The sequence below is a fragment of the Solea solea genome, chromosome 2 (assembly GCF_958295425.1).
Source record: "Solea solea chromosome 2, fSolSol10.1, whole genome shotgun sequence".
NCBI classification, from domain to species: domain Eukaryota; kingdom Metazoa; phylum Chordata; class Actinopteri; order Pleuronectiformes; family Soleidae; genus Solea; species Solea solea.
This window is the reverse complement of record NC_081135.1, coordinates 9,213,674-9,234,375: the sequence shown is the minus strand read 5'-3', so window position 1 is coordinate 9,234,375 and position 20,702 is coordinate 9,213,674. Positions and strand designations below refer to the sequence as shown.

Here is a 20,702-nt window from a genome sequence, read left to right as displayed (position 1 = left end):
GTCATCACTGCACGGCTGCATGAAACTGCCATGGCTTTGTTTTACACATGAGGGACGAGTGACTTGTAAAGCAGTTGTTTTCAGTGTAACTGAATCATTAGAATCAGTTAATTAAAACTTATTGTTCAGTACTTCCTCCATGACCGGAGACACAGACTCCGTCTGACACAGTCACTGGTATGAAATACAGCGGCAGGGTTTGTGATGCCAAAATACACCAGACTCCTCTGTTAAGTATTGAGATTTTAGACATTTCCCTGGTAATTGTTGGAGATGAACCCACGTTTTTAGGATTGTTAAGTATTTTTAACTGATCTACAGTTCGGCTTGATTCTTGTGTCGGACGTCTCCTCCTGTGATGGCACTCTGACCAATCAGCGGCCGACAGTCTGGCGACGTCACGCGTGGTATCGCCTCAGCGCGCTTGGAACCTCACCAGAGCAGCACAAGCAAGGGTAGATAGGAAGGTAAGTAAGTACTGTAAGTAAATCAGTCAATCGGTGAGTCATTCAGTCAGTCAGTAAGTAAATGAAAAGCCACTACGCTTCCCTAACCCTGTGTCATATGTCTAGTTTATGTCACTGAGGTTGATCCAAACATAGTACTTCAAACAGAATTACATCAAAATAACACTTTTGAACTTACTGATGGATGCTGCAGGGGGTCAACTCTTCCTGTGATGTATAATCTGGGATTTCTTGAGCAGCTAAAAAAAGTAAAAGAAACTGAAGTTTACTGCAGGGACAGTCTGTCTAATGGTGAGATAAAGCAGTGAACATGTTTTTAACGTCATCATATTTGCATCAAACACAGGGTCACATGCTACAAACACAACTATTAGCATCACATGGTGGCGCACAAATCAAAGACCCCTCACATACGTACACACCACTGCACCAAACTCTTTCCATCCAAAATGATTCATCCATCAGATTGAGCTTCGATCCCCCCGCCAGCACAGTGTTACAGGAGCCTTTCATCTCTGATGAGTTGCCGCTGAAGGAAGAGCGATGACTGTGGAAGTGGTTAACTGGCCTCACCAGGACGACCGATCTGAAGAGAGCAGCTCATTGCCAGGGCCTTCACGCCGCTCCGAGCTACGCCTCAACACTTCCCCTGATAAGCAGCCATTCGTGTGGTGTGCCGCATCCAGAGAGGGAGAGAGCGGGACACAGAGACAAGAGAGGGAAATTGGTTCTAAATTGTTGAATATTTCATAGGTCAGCAGCGTTTATGGAGCAAAAATGCTGACCGCATTTCCATATATTAACACTTCTGATTGTGCCACAGTGTCCGCCTTCTTCCTGCCACACATGCTCTACTGGCTTTGAAATGGAAATATCAAAAGGGCCCAAGAAAACAGCTCTTATCGCATTTGACTGTGTTTAAACCGGAATTGATAAGTACGAATGCTCAGAGTTGGCTGGATAGCAACAGGCTTTTGAACCTCCTGTCGCTGTGCCACGCTGACATGGTGTCATGATGTTATGCATCCAACCATGGCACCTGTGTGATGGCTTCACAGCGGGGGTCCTTCCTGCTCTCTTTACATTAATGGGGGCGAGATCTGAAGCTGTTCCTCAAAGCAGATTGATGGGGATGTTGTGGTCGGCCTTTGATTGGCTGCTTCCTTCTTTCTCTCCCTTGGTCGCTCGGAATGCGCTCAGTGAATAGGATCAAATGAGAATCTAATTGGACAGTATGGCACTGAAGCTATCTAAACTATAACATTTTCTGACGCAAATATTGCACTCTGTAAAAGTGCAAGGGCAACTAACGTCCTTGGAAAATGTTGCTGCCAAGTTCATACTATGCAACTTCACATAGCATCTCACACGACATGACAAGCCGTCTAATGATCAGGAGTAGAATTTTTGTGGAATCAACCTTTAAAACTTGAACTTAAAACTCTTGCAGCTGGTTGTACACGCCCCTCCCCGCTTCCCCCTCCCCCCTCCAAACACCAGTTTCTAATGATCCAAAACTGGTGAAAAACAGAGAAAGCAACGTGTTTTGAAGTTGTTATATTTCAAGAACGGTTTGTAATACAGATTACATTTTTGGTTCCTGAGTGCCAAGAGGCTTTCAGCAGCTCTCCCATTTAAATTTGTGAAAAACGGGTGTAAATTGACAGAGAAATGACAGTTTGAAAATCACCCTCATCTACATTTTTTTTTAAAAAACTCCAAAGCTGAGTTTTAACATGGGGGTCAATGGGAGGTTTGACCAGAACTCTCTGCACTTTTAGGTGATTTTAAGAAAAAATGCAAGTCATTTGAAAATGGAAACAACACACAGGGTTAGACAACAACCATAGTAACGTTTTTATGTAAACACTGTCTGTGGAGGTTGGAAGAAAAAGAGTTTGTTTAGAGATTTTTGTGATTATTTTCATGGACCTCAGCTGAGTACACACTCATTATAAAATCTGAAAATGTCCAAATAAAGTGCAAAACTTAAACTGCGATTATTTAATAACTGTAATAGGAAACACAATTTGAATTGAGGTGAGAAAAGTCTCAAGTCTCGTGACCCGTTTAAAGTTTCAACCACATCTCTACGTTAAAGTATGGAGACACTGTGAGGCTCCAAAGTGGGCTAGGTTGTGGGTACAGGGGTAGGTGAAGACATCATAATTTAAATAAACTACAACATAATAAATGTGTAAAGTTCTTACTAATATGAACAAATATTATAACAGTCCAATCTACTAAATCCCCATGACACAGAAGGAAAAATGTTAGAGTCCAATTAGCGGGCAGCAAGTCAGGAGTTGCTCTCCTAACAACACTGACAATGAAAGTGAACTACATGTGTGGAATTAGTATCCTGCTATTATATCTATTCTTCTTAAATAATGGGTGTGATTAATGCATGGAAACTAAACCAAGAAAAGGAAACAAATAAGTGGTTACTATCAACGCTGGCTGGTTCAGTGTGTGGTACAATTAAAAAAAAAAAGACCAACAGAAATGCAAAATAATTAAAGACCGACAACTAAAATGACTTTGCTACCACGAAAGAGACACCAGAATGACAAAATGTTGTGTACAGACTCTCTCACATTCTGTCCAGTAAAGACAGCAATCATTATGACAACAGATAAAACATATTTTTACCGACAAGAAGCCACCTATTTTTCATTTGAGTCATCGCCATTTATGCATATACTGCAAGTGGATTTCCACTGCTTGGTTGGATCAACAACTCCTGATTGCTGTGTTGTAAAATTGCTAATTTCCTCAATGGACTCTGGTGCAGAAAGTGACACAAACATCAGAGATTTTCCACGGGACATTTTGGCCTTCGACAATTTTTTTTATACCGGCTAACGTAAACCCTGCTCATCACTCGTCTCTAGGTTCACAGCTCTATCAAACGTGCACCTCAGGTTTGATAGAGTGAAGCCGAGAGTACAAATGTGAGCTGGTGAGGTGCACTCACCTGACCATGAAATAAAAATGTAGTCCCATGCAGACAACGTTCTTTTGAAGGAAGGTTGGTGCAATCTTTGCAGCAGCACTGCATCATATCGCGAGTTATAAAAGCACATCCTGCAGCGCTTTGTTACCGACACTTCAGTGACACTGAGTTTTGGTTATTTATCTATTTTTGACAGATTTACACTGAGAGTCGTAACAGAAAACACAGGTTTTTTACATTTCTTTACATACAAATAGCATTATTTTGTAGTCATTTACCATCTCCTTGCAGTTTAAAAAAAAAAAAAAAAAAAATGATGGCTATTCTAGTGTCTGTAGACATTTATACTCATACTCATACTCATTTACCATTTCCTTGACTTGCTCTCAGAAACAGACAGAAAACTAGAAACGGGAAGTGAAGGAAACAAGGTGGATACACAAAATTTTTTTTAAAGGATCAAGTTTAAGAAAATTCAATAAAGACTGGGCAAGAAAACTCCCACTTTCTCTGACAGTACTTTGATCCCGGGGGGGGGAGCTGAACATTTTTATCTGCCTTAACAAGATAATTAACCATTTCTGACACTCACAAGTGCTAACTATATTCCTGTTTGGTAAGCTCCACAGCTGGGGGTAAAGGAGAAGGAGCTCTTTGCTCAGCTGCAGTACGGGGATAAGAGATGCAATATCCCCCAAATGAGGTCGTCAACCTCTGCATCTTGAATTATGCAGTAATCTTTCCCCCCCCCCCCGCTTCTCGCTTGATGGCAGTTTGCGAGGAGGAGTGAGAGGAGAGAGGAGAGAGATAAAGAATGACAGACAAGGTCTCCAATATTATGGCCCCGCTTTCGATTAAGGGTGCAAAGGTTTTCGACGCGCGCACAATCGTTTGACTTGAACACAGCGGCGGTGACCTCGGTGAAGAGTCGAAAGGGAGGAGAAAAGAAAAAAAAAAGGCCTGAAAGAGACTGTAAGTCAATTGTGCTGTAGGTTTCTTTTATTTCACCTACAGAGAAATGCCTTCCTCCACAGCCTCACAATACACTGTAACCCATGCAGAGCTGTGTAATCCTGTTAGACGTAGAAAAAAACCCACATAGGCTTCACATTTTAGGTTACAGGGTTGCTTTGCATGCGCCCTCAATGCCGGATTACTAATTGATCTTGTTTTACATTGCAAATGAGTCATTCATATTAGTGCTGGCGCTCGCTCAAAGGGAGGGTGCAGTGGTCTTATCCAGCCACTGCAGGAATTGATTAGCATTGCACAGAGAGCGAGTGTTGGCAGAATGTGGCATAACCATGCAAATGTGAATGAATAGGTAATGTATCGTGGGGGGAGAAGGTTTGTTTGTCTCATGTTGGGGTTTTCAGAGGGGGAATGCATTTCCAGGACGGCAAACACTGCCGGTCCTCATCTCGTCTATTTTGGGAAAAAAGACGAAGGAGAAGAAATCACACACACACACACAAACACACACACAAGCACGCACACCTCTGGAGCAGAACAAAATACAAAATGCATGGTGTTTTCAGGTCTGAGCTGATGGTTTGTGTTGCAAATAATTTAGCCGGTGAGTCAGTCATGTATACAACTGCAGCCTCTGTGAGAGAGAGAGAGAGAGAGAGAGAGAAGAAAGGAAAGAGCGGAATGCCTTTCATTTTTCCCGTTTTATTTTCCTCCTTTTGCTGCATCGTTATATGACAATGGCCCGGGCCTCCAGGCGGCCATTGCAGATGCGGCTTGTTGTTTCTCGGTGTAACAAGATGTGCTGTGCGCTCATGCCAGGTTGTGTTTGGATGTGCACGCGCCGCCGTAATCGGCCATGAGGAACCGACGGGGGCCTCCACAGCAGGACATCTTACAGAAAGAAAAGCTGCATTAACCCCCGGTTTGTAGCACATGCCAGGCCAGAAGCTCAGGAGCTGATAAAATGGTATTGATCCTCTTTGACTGACAATCATTAATATATGCATTGAGCTGGGGTGGAATTCAGCCTTTTTAGTGAGCAATTACCTCATCTGCATGACTTGGAGGACAAAGCTGACAATGCTTTATTTTTCTTATTCAAATGAAAACATGGCTGCATGTGAGAAAAAATTATTTTCGTGGCCTGCCACTAAATATCAAGTTAAAATGAATTAATTTCTGTATGTTTTGTTTAAGTAATAGATTAGGCATGGTGTGAACCAGGGGCACAGCAAGTGGCAATTGTAAAATCCAACAATGGAACACTTCCAGGCTTGCAAACATGGAACAATAAAATGAATATAAAATCCATCTATCCATCTTCTACCACTTAATCCTCCACATGAGGGTTGCAGGGGTTGCTGTGCCAATCTCAACTGACATAGGGTGATAGGCGGAGGTACATGCTGGACAGATTGCCAGTCCATCGCAGGGACATATAGAGACAAACAACCATTCAGAAATTAGGTCACGTCCAGACGGAAACAGCACAAAACCTAATTCCCATATTGCGTGTTTTTGGACTGTGGGAGAAAACCGGAGAACCCAGAGAAAACCCATGCACACACGGGGAGAACATGCAAACAGTGGACAGTAATATGGCCTAACAGCCTGCCTCCACTTAGTGGAATGGATCGTGCGAGGCGAGAGACTGGAAAAGACGATTAAGAAGTAAGAAGAGGGTACTCACTTCAGAAAAGCAACACTGTGTCTATAAAGAGACTGTTGATGCTCACGATGAACCAAAATACATTTGACTTTATTCATATGTGTATATATATATATATATATATATGTGTATGTATTGTTTTCAATTAAAAGCTCAAATTCATGTCGGTTGTAATTTATTTTCTAGCCCTTAGTGTTGCTCCATAGTATGTATTTGGAAAAAAAGTGAAAGGTTGACAACAAACACTGCAGAAGCAGAGCTATTAAACTACTCTGTTGCCTTAGATGAACAAAAAAGAATGTTGGCCTTGCCTTGCATCATCTGTTTATTGTATAAATCTAATTTTGTGTAGTAATAGAACTGTAAAATCATTCAGCCTCCTTCCACAGGTCTATACTGTTGAACTGTCGCGTACACGGGAGTGCAGAGTAAGGTGGAAAAAACTATTTCACCATCACATTCAAAAGGACAGGGAATAGAATTATACATATTCTAGCATATACTATGCTAGACTTTTTTTTTTCCAGGAATATATCAACCTTTCAGCAAAAATATGCCAACTGAATTAGCTGCGAACACTCTAATTTTGGTAATTATACTACTCTGAGAACACATGGTAACACGCCTCTCTTGGCTGTGGCTCGCTTCCTTTGACAATATTCTCATTGTGCTCCTGGATGCTAAGGTGACATCCCTCCCTCACTCGCTGGAATGACAACGCCTGGCGTTGTACAATCAGGTGTACAAGGTCAACTATTCTTGTCAGTATGTTTGTGTATTCTTGTGAATTGTTCACTCATTTCGCCCTGTGGTGGACTGGTGACCTGTGCAGGCTGTATCCCACCTTTAACCCTTTCCTTATTTTAATTGCACATCCCAGTATAAATGTAGCACCACTGAACTTAGGTTTCTGAGCCCTTTGTACATACAGTGAGTTTTGCATGTATTTATTTCATCACAGCGTTCGTATTGAGCTTTCTTCCATGTAACAGGCATGTGAGGCATCATCATATTATCATATCTTTCTATCAGAATCATATGAATTCTATCTGAATAATATATATTTTTAATGTTCATCTTCATGCCTCACGTCTGCCGTCTCCATACAGCCTAGTTGTAGCTCAACTAGGCTTTTAAAACAGATTTAGATCCACATACTTTAGTACCAAATGACCACGTTCGCTTTGTTTGGTTCAGGGTTTGAAGGTCCTGCACTCAGCCGTTTGTGACTCAACTCTACACTTTTAAACTGATCCGATGTGTAGGCGCTCGCACCACAATGTGCTGTGCACAATGGAGGCAGAAGGTCCGGATTGGGATTTGGTATGAGTTCAATTTATTTGTAACCTGTATTTTTGCCAGTAAATCCCCTTCCCTTTAGTGTTTTTTAGCATGCTAATCAGGCTAAGTGACTTTACAGTCACGGCAGTTTCATGCAGCCGTGCAGTGATGACTCCGCCCACGTTGAGTAGGTATTATATTGTAATGGAAACACAACCAAACTGTGTAGAGGTGGGGCGAGCTAGGACCATGTAGTGGAAGCACGGCTTAATAAGTGCGTGTAGGCTATGGCTGTGTTAGGAGTGGGCAGTAAACACAGGGCCATCAGGGAGATGTTGTCTTTTCATATATAATAAAAAAAAATTCCCATTTCTATAGATGACCCAGTTTTATTCAGCGTTTATCTTTCTGAGGAAACATTTGTATATTTTAGTGGCCTTTTGTAAAGTCTGAGGAAAAACAAGTTGAATCAAACCGTTGGTCTGTGAAGGCACTGAGCGGTGATTTAACTTTTTATTAGTTCATTTTTCTTCACCCTAGTTGCCCTTAAATGCCCTTTTATGCACTGCAATCCACAAGGAATGGCATTTCATGGTCCTATATGCTGAACTTGAACCTCAGACAAATAAACTACAGCGTGTTCATATCATCCAGTGGAAGTGGAACGTCGTGGGTCACTGACATGTTTGGATTAGTTTTTTTAGAAACAATGGAAGTCTGGGACACAGAGGACTAAGATACCGTTATATGTCATCATCTGACACCCACACAATGCTTTTCATTAAAACAAATTCATTATTGGTTTGGCCTCAGCACACGGCAAAAAATAAGCTCCAAACATGGACGACCGCCAGACTTCCCTTTAGAAATGTAGAAGAACAAATTTAAAAATATATATTTTGTTATATCTAGAGTCTTGTGGAACACGGCTCTATTTTAAATTGTGGTGCACTCGCTTTGAATAATGCCTGCAAGTCAAGCTGACGTCCGCGAAATTTTTGAAACTGAACATATGAAAAATGAATCATGTGAAAACTGCAATGTATCTCCTCTAATGAAGCAGCGTGAGTCATTGTTGTTGTAATGTATGAACTATGTAACCACTGTATTGATTCCTTTTGATTTTATGCCTTCATACAACTGCAGACGGTGAGGTCACATCAACCGTAATGACTTGTGTTTTATTGAATGCCAGGTTTACATATCGAATTGAAATGTAAATTTCAGTGTAACGTGTGCGTGCTGATGCTTGCAGCTTTAATGATCATTAAAACATTGGCTTTATGATGCTCTCCTGATAAGTGGTGTGGGCTGGTTTCTGAAGAAATAAGTGGTTTTATGTGTTCGCTCGGTCTGGCAAATTGTACATTTTGTACACTTCACACTTGTGTAGTTAACTAAGCAGTGTTTCTTTTTGTACAGCAGCTTAACGCTGACCTCTGAGTCAGCACCCGCTTCATTATGTATCATCCCTGATCCTGCATTTACAGAGAAGTTCACTACAGGACTTTATATTTTTCAGTTTAATCCCTCCTTCCCTGTCTTTTTATTTGCTCGGGTGCACACCGACTCCTTTTGCAACTCTGGAATCACACAACGCGGCGAGGGCCATGCGTTTCCCGACAGCTATGCGGGGAAACTTGATTTAGGTACCTCATGAGCTGTGAAAACAATAGCCCTGAAATGTCACAGGTAATCCAGCAATCTCATGCCTTCTCATGCCTGGCTGCCTGGAACTCTGTTTAACACCGCCAGTGTTAAACGTGCAGCATGCTTAATTCATATGGGACCTACAGATGGACGTACACAGCTGTGTCAGCATGATACCATCATCCATCCATCCATTTTCTACCGCTTCATCCGCCACAGGAGGGTGTGCCAATCTCAGCTGACATAGGCGACAGGCCAAGTACACCCTGGACAGTTCGCCAGTCCATCGCAGGGCCACATAGAGAGACAAACACTCACTCTTACATTCACACCTACGGTCAAATTTATAGTAACCAATTGACCTAATCACCGTATTGCATGTTTTTGGACGGTTTTCTCCGGAGAAAACCTACGCACACACGGTGAGAACATGCAAACTCCAAGCAGGAAGGCCCTTGTTCCAACCCGGGGGTCAAACCCGGGTCTTATGATAATATAATACATAACAAAATTTTCTCTTCATCTTTGCGCCAACTAGGGCTGTAATTAACCAAAGAAATTCTTGGTCAACTGGAATTTTGACTAAAAATCGACTAATCAGGGGGAGTCTGGCGTTTTGCATCACGTGCATCTGTGCAATATCACAGCCAATGATTTCGGAAAATATACTATGTCAACTAGTGAACTGTTGAGGAATATTTGGATTATTTGGCTGAACACAGGAGGTCAGCTTTGCGGCTGAAACACAAATAGACTGCAGTTATAAAACAAATCAATGATTATTAGACCAAAACATTGAACTATGCCAATTTTGTTAATATACTCAAAACGGACGGAGCAACCTAATGCAGACAAGTTAGCTTACCGTTTTTGGTATCTATTTTTGTAAAATGCTGCCACACTGTCGATGTCTTTGACATGGATGTCGGAGGACTGAATGACTGTAGCCTAAAATGAAATGCTCAAAATGAAATAAAACCATCGGACGTTGAAGAACGTGGATGTTCTTTAATCTATCTGTCTCTGGTGGGTTGGGCTAATCCAAAATAGTGAAAACAAGGGGGGTGTTCTCTGAAGACACTTTAACCATAGACTGTATGAAATTAACACGGAAATTTGGACGTGCCAGAATGGGTCGTCGAGGAGTTTACAGCTCTAGCAGCAACATATTCTGCAAAAAAAAAACATCAGTCAAGTTCTGGCAGGACTGGCACAGAGCAAATAGTTAAAGGAGATGGTTCTGTTTTTACGACAGTGTTGACTGCTAACACTAAAAATACAAGGTACAACCACATCTACACCTGCTTAATTGTACAATATCTCAAGAACATGTTCATCACTGTATCTCTGAAGTTTGTAAACCAATCTCCCGCATAACAGTTTTTAGTGTGTGGAGACACACAGACTCTGTTGGTTATGTCACGTAGGCGAGGGAAGGCAAGGCAGCTTTATTTGTATACTGTCGCACATTTCATACACGAGGGCAACTCAATTAAAGCCCAATTATATCATAAATAAAAAGAGAAAGAAGACACAGAATAACACATTTTAATTTCATTAAAACTCAATTATTGACTAATCTGTATGATGTGATATAGAATCACTCATTTGGCGCAGGGAGACAGAGAGAGAGAGAGGCGGCGGTGTTCAAAGCCACACAACTTTCAGTTAGTTTCGGACACATTTATGATAATTATGTTGGCCATTATTTTCCCATTTTAAGGATCTATTTGGGGAAGATCATTTAGAGAATTATGGGTAGGATTGTAGTGCTGGGCCTTTGTGATTTTTGAGTCTGTTCATCTACATCGCTGCAGCATACTGACAGGTTGTAGTCAAAGGAAAAGACCCGAGGCGTTCCGCATTAACTCGGGATGAAAAACACGTCAGCCCTAGTTAATTATCATATAGAGAGAATGAGGGGAGAGCGTCTGTGGAAAATGAAACAGGCCAAAGAACGGTCAGGCTTAACTTTTTCCCCTCAACTCTTTTGGTCATTTCCATTTTGACTTTTCCAATTTTGCGAGAGCAACTTCTTCCCAAATGTTCTGTCTCTTTTACTCGCCCAAAAACATCACTAATATCATCAGTGGAAGGCTCACTGACGGAAGCACATAAGGCGAGTTAATGTGGAGAGAAACACACTCCATGATGTATGCGTCTCAACCTAATGGCAGCGTGTGATGTTATCTGATGCGTGTTTGGCTATTACGGCAAAAGAAAAAATGCCTTCTGACTTCCTTTATAGCTTAGTAAGATCAGTCGGATCAACAAACATGCTCAGTTATCACGATTGTAATTTGTCTCAGAGGACAACTTAATGGTCCCTGCACAAGGACATACCAAGGAAGCGCAGAAAAATGGCCAGTTAAATTGTTTCCTTTTTTATTTTCTATCTCTGGCACACAGTCAGCCAGCAGCAGATCATACCTTTAACAGAGACTAAAAAGTCCAAGGACTGCAAAAAAACCCACACGAAAGAAAAGGAAAAAAAAAAAGCTGTTCCGATAAACAACTGAGCTGTTTTTCCCGTCGCCGACCAACTCCTTCAAACCCTGAATGCATTTTCAATGTTCTATAGCTTGACATGCCAGTTTGAAGGTAATCGGCTGTAAGAGTCTGGTGTCACTGTGCACCATCTAGCTGCTGAATCAAACAGGCCTCAACATCTCCAGCACACAGCTGAAAGCCAGACAAATGAAGTAACCAAGGGGAGTTTTATTTCAGTGAAAGAATAAAACTCATTCTTCTTACGCTATGAACTCAACTCAAGGCCGAGCCAGATACATTTAGGTGAAAATGCCCTAAAAAGCATTTCAAGTGTTTGGTCGATGCTGTTATTAGCCGAGAAAGCACTGAAGTGCAATGCACATTTCAGGGGGAAAAAAAAAGAAAGAAAGAGAGAATCCTGATGGTGGAATATCTACACGATAACTATGATGGTTTTTAAAATGTCATGATTATCCAGACCAAAATCATTTCTATTCAAGGTATTATGAAAAACAAACAAAGCAATGAAATAAGTTTGCCTTAAAATATGGTAAAAAAAAAATAAATCAGATTTTATGTGTCCCTCCTTTATTATTTTACTTGGTTTATATCCAAGCTTTCAAAAAGGTGCACAAAAACGACACGTTTGCCCAAGCGCACTTTGTATTACTGTAGTTATGTGAGGTTCTGTGCAATCGGGGGGAAAATTCCAATGGTTTGCTGAAAGCTGAGAACACTGTTCATTGTACTGTTCTCATTCCAAATTAAACACCCAGAATCTGTTGCTCGTGTACAACTGCAGTGTTTTTTCTTCATTTTAAATTGTGAACATGCAGTAAATTGTAAATGACTGGTCCTTTTATGGTAAAAATAAGCAACAGGTATGTGTTATTGTTGATGTGGGCCTAAAAGAGCTTGAAACCTCCCTCACCTTTGCACTTCACTACACCACGGCTGTGGATTTGGGTGACATTTGCAGCCTCCAGCAGTGCTTTAGTTTTTTCTTACCTCACCCGTTGTCACAGCTGCTGACGAGCAGAAAAGGAAAATGTGACAGGGTGACATGTCTTACTTCACCCACTGTCATTACAGACAATAGGAATTCTAATACGCGCCGGAATGTTCAATTTCCCATTGTTTTTGTCAGAGTAGGTGTTGTTTCGCCACAGGCTCTTTCAGCCTTTACAATGAAATCTGCTGTAGCTGCTGGTTATTATTAGCATTATTAAGATTGAAGATGTGCATGTGGTGGTGTTTTACTTGCAGGGACCCAGCAACCCGCCTGTAATCTGATGGGTAAACAGGATTTGGCGGCGGCTCAGCCTCTGCGTGGCGTTTTGCATGTTGATCACACTCCGGTGACAGCGAGCACCTGTGGACGACTGCTGCAGATAACACTTGTCAAGAGCGTGGAGGAGAGGCGCGGGCGCTGCATACTAATGTCTCGCAGGCCGTAATAACATCTCAAGGTAATTCTATTCTGACGGCTTTCTCGCCAAAATGGGTGCAGAAATTTTAATTAGCCACACTAATGTGGATGATTAAATAAACCTGGCACCGGTAATCTCTGAGCAAAGAAGAGAGCTGGAATAATCCTGTGCAGAGATATTTCCCCCACCCAGCTCATCGTCTGACAGCTGCCTGCAGTGCGACTGTACCTCACATCTGGATTCCAGTCGGCGCGCCAACTTTATTTGTTTCGGCTTTGATAGTGGGTGTCAAATAGAAAGAGATGCGAGTACTGTATTACAGTGTTTGCCACAGAGTTAATTCAGATGGCGTGCTGGGTGGAAATCAGTGACACAAACGTTCACTTGGACCAGTAGCTCCCAAAGAATGGGTCAGGGGCGATTTCTTTAAGCTTTCAGTAAAGACTTAAGCATAAAATGAGGTTTTAATTAATGAATCATTGATTCATTAATGAATGATTCAGCCATCTTTAAAAAGTGGGAAAAATGGGACCCACAGACTTGGCCGAATGGAGTTCTCCAATAGTTACAATTTTGATAAATCAATGAATCGGTGTGAAGCTTCTTTGCCCCATATAACAAAGAAATCATTAAGTGAATAATTTTGGTTTGTGGACAAAACAAGACATTTCCAGATAAAACATTGACCAAACCATTACTCGATTTATCGTGATAATAATCGTCAGATTGATCGATAATTAAAAACAATTAGTTGTGAGTTGCAGCTCTAATCTACAGTATCCCCACTGGGTGTCACTAATTCTTACACATTGGACTTTTAAAGCCAAAATAAGGCAAATGTATTTGTATTGCGCATTTCAACAGCAAGGCAATTCATTTCTAGAAAACATAAGCAGCCTTACAGAATGTAAGAATAATGTAAACCAAGAACAGTGCAGTGTAAAAATAGCTATTTAATTAAAGAACACTTCAAAAGAACCCCTATTAGCACCAGTTCACTGGGACTTTGCTGCTCTATAAAACAGAATGTAAAATCCCAGATGAGCAGAGGGATCTTCCATTCTTCTTCTTCCAAACACCTGCCCATGTAACAGAACAATTACATGGGTAGCTGAATCTGTTAATCAGATTACTTGTTCAATATTTGATGTAATTTATTAGCTAAAATGCCAATTATCTCAACAAGCACAAACATTTAGCTCAAGAAACAGCTGAGCGAGTGGGACTGTGCTCTGTAAAGTAGCACTTGCACTGACAGGACACACTATCACTTCAATCCACTTTAGTCCTGTGAGGGGAAAAAAAAACGCCAAATTATTCATCCAATCACTGACCAACTCTCCAAACTCCCCCTCTATGTAAATCCAAAGATACATTCTCTCCTCATTACCGATAGCGGTAATGAGAAACAGGGAAAAGAGCATGTACTTGTCACTATTGGCTGCAGTGTGTTGATAAATAGTCCCAATTAGCTGTAACCTTCAAGGAGCCACTCGAGGTTTTGCCACGAAATCAGCTTTGTTTGCCAGGAACAAGCCCTCGTGTTCAAGTGATTGAACGTCTCATAACTGCGAGGAACTAAGTTCATCCTCGGCTCGGAGTTTCGGCCCGAAGTTTGTGAGCGAGCGTCGGCCCCCGAAGAACGATGCGCTAACTTTATTTGTAATCTATGAGACATCCATCACCTGGAGAAAAAAAACTGTGCATAAAATATTGAGGTTGTTTTTTTCCCCAGACGTAAATAAGAATTGTATTTCTGCTGCAGTGTTTTCCATAAACTCGTTTTTTCTGCTGGTTTCATTACTTAGAAGTGTTATTTAATAGAATAAACTGGAACATATATATTTATCTAAAACTCAAGCCATGAGCTCCGATACATGAAATAATATAATGTTTGGTAATTTCTTTGATTTTTGAGACACAGCTAGAGGTTTTTCCTGTGGCATTTCTTCCCATTCCTACGTCTTCTGGACAACACACGTGTGCTGGTTTGGAATTTTACCCAACGGTAACGGGCGAGCGTAAAAAAGGCTTCACATTTAGTCACCAGACAGTGTGAACTTCATAGATAAAGTACCTTTATGTGCCCATGCTGTTGCTTTGCATTGCCTCATCTCCAAGTGCTGTTTTTAATAGACTGAACAGGGTTTTTACATTAAAACAGACTTGATATTTCTATAAACCTTCAGAGTGATCCATGTCGCTGTGACAAGGCTTTTTCCTGCTGTTTCTTTCTGAACCACTCGCTCCCCGCACTAAATTCAATAGGAAAAAAATCTGCAATTTGTAGTGGTTAGCGCTCTTGCCTTTGCAGCAAGAAGACCCGGGTTCAAGCCATGTTTTTATAGCAGTTTTTATAGCAACATTCAATTACGCATATAAATAAGCTTGTTTGGTCTTTTAACTACAGTTGTCCATGTTATTATTCACGTTATTTTTAATAAATGTCTCAGTTTTTGATATTAATAGATTCATTTTGCAGCATAACTATGTTTCTATTGTGAATCATTCCATACCAAAACAAGCATTTTTACTTTTTTTAATTCTGGGGACTATGATCATGAATATCTTACTTGTGATATCTCGATGCAATATTGTGTTTTAATTTTAAAACAGTTGTTTTTTTTCCCCACTTTTTGTTCTCGAGACCGGACTCCTCTTGACCTCTTGACCAGATTGAATGCTCATTGGCCCCCAGGTCATTTAATTTCGACACCCTTGCTTTAAATTGACCATCGGTGTGAGAGTGAATGGTTGTTCGTCTCTATATGTGTCCCTGTGATGGGCTGGCGAACCGTCCAGGCTGAGGGGAGCTCCTTGAGATGTTCACACATTCCCCAAAAGTTGATAATCACAATATTAATTATACTTGCTTACATCTTCAGAGGTATAATCAGAAGACCCTTTGCGTATTCATAAGTCCTTAATTATACACGCATCCTTACACTGAAGTGGTTTTAGTCTTGAGGCACAAGATAGTGCTGGCAGTAAATGACATTAAAGGGGACATATTACGCAAAATCAACTTTTTAACCATTTTAATACTTATATTTGGGACTCTGGGGGCCCTACCAGTCACCAAAGTGTGGAAAAAGAATACTCCGTCATGTTTTCGTGGTTCCCCTAAGTGTAAGTATAGGCGATAAAACACTCGATGTTGAATTCCCTGCGCTTATGACGTCAGAATGCGCATTTCACTGCGAATGTTACCGCCCCACCAGTAAGTTTACTTCGAGAGCTCCACCTTAGCTCCACCTTGTCCCTGCGAGAGTGCAGGCGAGGGAGGAAGAGCGGTATTATGTCAACGCGGAGGGACAAGTGTGCTGTTCGTGGCTGCACAGTGGAGCACAGTGTTTTACACAAACTTCCACAGAGGATTTGATATATGAAGCTAATGTGCCGGATAAAGTCAGCAAACGTGTGTTTGTGTGTTCGCACTAGACTGCGGTCTCCGTATTTAGTCAGGGGACGTATTTCACCGACGTACAAACACACACACGTTGTTATGAAAAGGTCACATAGAGCTCATAACTAACCATTCTGACACGTCCTAATTAAAAATATTTGTTCAGTACGTCCTCCATGACTGGAGCACAGACTCAGTCTGATACAATCACATATACAGTGGCGATCAGCGGTGCTGCACTCTCTGTGCAGAGGTGCTGCACTCTCTGTGAAAATCAGCTGATCGCCACCGCTGATCGCCAGCGGCGAGCCGCCTAAACGGCCGCTGTATGCGACTGATCGCCAGCTCCGGTGCAGACCGGTGACTATGCTCCGGAGACCTCGCCACCGCGGCACCGCTGATCGCCAGCAGGTCTCCGGAGCATAGTCACCGGTCTGATACAGTAACATACAGCGCCAGCTTATGCAGCTCGCCGCGCGCCGCTGGCGATCAGTGGTGCTGTTCCTAAGTGTTTTTAACTGATTAACAGTTCGGCACTGTTCGGCTCGATCCTTATGTAGAACGTCTCTTCCTGTGACGGCACTCTGGCTGTTTTCTGCGCACGCTGCCATGTTGATATTGTCAGAGAACTAGTGGAGGGAGGGGGAGACGAATAGAGCTGTAAAGCGCTGTAACGAGGACAAATCAGAAACCCCCTGGAAGAAGTGGGTGTGTGTTTGCCTGTGTCTCATTTGCATGTAAAGGGACCATGCACGAAAACCGAGCGTTCTGAAAGGGGCGGGCTTAGCAGGGTTATTGAACTGCTATGATGCTTCATCCTTATGGTATTTTGACCAAGGCATGTCACTGACATGTTCATTAGGACACCAGGGAACTACTTTAATGGGGGAAATAGGGTATAATATGTCCCCTTTAAGGTGTGAATAATGCTGGTAAGAGGATTCAGTATCCAGCTAATCTTACGTACGATGCATAGTGCAAATTGAACCACTTGCAGTACTGTTTGTCTGTAAGTAAGTCAGTAATGTGCATATATATATATATATAAAGTATATATTATAGTCTGCCTTAGTGATGGGAAAAACAGTTCTTTTCACTGAATCATGAGAATCCGTTCATCAAATAGATTCGTTCAGTACTTCCTGCATGACCAGAGCACTGAACTGCAGATTCAGCTCAGCATACACCAGACTCCTCTGTTAAATCACAAGACTTTAGACATTTCCTTGTAAAACTTTGGAAATTACCGCACGTTTTTTTATGTCTTTTAAATTGATCTGCAGTTCGACATTATTCTGGCATTCGCTGAGGCCGATTCTGACAGTTTAAGCTGCCGAATCACTCGGTGTAAAAACTTTAGGCTAAAAACCTGTTTTTAACATCATGTATTCATCCGCCTGCACTTCAAGGCTGAGAATTACTCCAACATGTAAGAATTAGTGATATCTAACAGTGATACAACAAAATAAAAAACTCTGCTGATGAGCTTCCCCACAGATGTTTCTTTTCCATCGGTTTAGAAGCCGTTCTTTTTCATGTGTGCGGTTAAGCTTCTGCCTCGACACACACACACACTCTGGCTGGTTTGTCTGTTTGGGGCTGCTGTAGAAACTGAATGTTTTTTTAAAGCAACACCCCTGCCAAGAGACTTCAGTGAGAGGAGGAGCTGTTTACAAAGTGACCCAAACTTAGCTTTTCCAGTCAGAAAAGACTGCAAACATTTTCTTAAGAAAACTTAGACAGTACCAGGCATGGATTCTTTTCATGGTGAGCCTTTTGTTAAGCCGCCGAAACCTGTTTTTCTTTGTGCCTCGAAGCACATGCATGCCTTGTAGACAGGGCGGCAGCAGGGGACAGTGCACACATCTCAGGGCACACAAACATTTACTCAAACGCTCCTAGAGCTACACCTCCAACATGAAGCTATAGGGAGTCATTGATGAGTGTTTCAATAACTGAGCTGATTGCAGATCTTTCAAAACTCAGTTTGCTGCGTGCGCTCTGTATGTAGGCATTTTTTGTTTTGCTGGTGAGTGATAAAAGTCAAATTAGGAGGCCAGTGTTATTAAGCATCGCTAAGTTTCTTATGTCCTGATAGCCACTCGATAAATCTGCAGCTCCGGAACTGTGAGAAGGTGCTGGAGCGATTTTTCAAAACTTTGTTTTTAAATGTATTTATGCTTTGTCCTCACACTTCACAAAAGGATCGGCAATCCACAAACTGCTGACGAGGGCGGCCGCATCGCGCCGCCTCAGCATCTCGCAAACAAAACATCGGTCGTACCTCTGCTCCAAAGTGCCTTTCCAAAGCTGCATATGAAAACGGGAGGGCTCAAATTAAAAATTCACTGTTTGTTTTACTTCTCCCAGTCTGACGGAGCAAACGGTGCGAGTCGGCGTGTGCAGTAGTGCGGGGATCTTCCACTCCAGATGGCTGCTGTGTGTGTGGGGCCACCCAGATGAGCACAGAAACCGCATGAAGCCGTGGGCATTGTTAAAGAACGGAGATGAAGACACGAGAGTGTACCACTGTCTGGATCTAGCCACCTGTAGAACGTGATATGTCAGCGATTAAGAGGATGCATGGAAATGCAATCAGCATCTGGTCAGCTGAGAGTCTGATAACATCCAAGTCATAAATGGCCACACAGACATTTAAAGTGGATGTTATTACTCTGCCTATGTTTGGTTCTCCAGTTTCCCCCCACAGTCCGAAAACATGCAGATTTGGGGATTAGGCAAATTGGACACACTCAGGTCCCGTCCACACAGAAACAGGTTTAGGCGAATAAATACCGTCAAACATTTTCAGCCAACCTGTACTTTACTAGCACAATGTTGCTGTTGCCTCCGTCTGTCTTCAAATCATACAAATCACTTCCTGTCTACAGTGTGGGAATGTCGCTGGACAACACTGATGCTTAATCAGTATAGCGTGAAGTGTGTGTGTATATAGTGTTTAAAAAAGACATATGTTTCTCTTTAAAAGACAAAGACAGCATTTTTTTTAGGTACATTGTGTAAAATTTAGCAACTTTTTATAGTGAAGTTGTAGGGGATTATCACTCACCTCATCCTTCCCTTCCATGTGTGTTTTGTAAAAACATGGTGGTCCAAAATGCCTCTGTAAAGCTGACCTGACTCGTAGTATAAATTACATGAATGTAATTTCACCTAAGCTTGACACGGGACCTATAAGGTCTTGTTTGTTGCGCTGCATCATGTCTTAATTTGCCTGCTGATAAATACTCTACTTTCACACAAAGCCCCCTTGTAAACAAGCTCTACTGAGTGATAAGACGCTCAATATCCCAACATGCAGGCCCCTGGTGTAAAGGGAAATCACAGTGCGGGTGGGCGAAGTCCTTCCTTCACTAATCATATTAATAGGCTATAAAATAGAACACACAGCGCAATCCTCCACCAGGGCTGCTGAGTTTCACACAGTGTCATAAACACTCGACTCCAGATGACTTTTTTTTAAAAATACAAACAACCACACAGGCGTTACAGATACGAAGATGAACGGACAACATGATCTCTCTCACAGACACACAAATCTGACCGCATTATTTACAAAATGTGCACATGAGTTACAACACTTCACCAATATGCATTAAGGTAATGGCGACTAATAGCACACATGATCACAAGGGGGGGAGATGTGTGGGAACAGCTGATGGAAATGCAGCTTGTTGGCATCTATATCTCCCTGTTGACGTTCATCTTAAAAGACATAAAATCCCTTTGCCGTCGATAGAAAACAGCACAGGACGCTGAATGAATGTGTGGACGAGAATAGCAGCAAAATGGAAGTATGTGTCATAAATACAAACCATTTAACACAATAATTGGATGCTCAAGTTCATAAAACATACATGTTCATCATTAGCAGCTTAGATTACCTCACATGCAGCATATTGCATGCGTTGGGAGGGAGTGACTTAACAGTTTTGCTCCAGAGCAGGGTCAGCCGAGGCCATATCAATAACACAGCACAGTGTGGCATGAGGTTAAATCTGTCTGCAGGCTGTGGCAAGAAGTGTTGTTAACACTAAGCCAATCAGAAGAAAAGCCTGTTCCGCTCTGCACACACAGCGGTGCAGACGAATGACGGCGCGAGCCTGTGGCTCCAGCCAGATAAGCTCTGTCTCAGTGTGTCACCGTGTCGGGATTAGGAAACACTGACATGATATTTTTGTTAAGAAAATGCTTATATTTTCTTAAAACCGTTTGTTTTTGACAAAAGAAAGACAAAAGAAAGGCCAACAGCACCTTCAACTTACTGGTGGAGGCCACAGTGAATTAACTAACTACTGTGTGCGCTGATGTAAAAATAAAAGATTTTTTTCCTGTGAGTTTGAAAATGCTTTAAGAATCT

General features: G+C 41.9%; 1 long non-coding RNA gene across 1 annotated transcript in view; it reads right to left on the bottom strand.

Moving 5' to 3' along the window:
- Window positions 1-899: 899 nt before the first annotated feature.
- Window positions 900-20,702, bottom strand: part of LOC131455183 (uncharacterized) — an 83,151-nt gene continuing 63,348 nt past the window's right edge. Inside the window, exon 3 of the long non-coding RNA XR_009239778.1 lies at window positions 900-1,116. This is a non-coding gene — a long non-coding RNA (uncharacterized LOC131455183). The remainder of the gene's footprint in view (window positions 1,117-20,702) is intronic.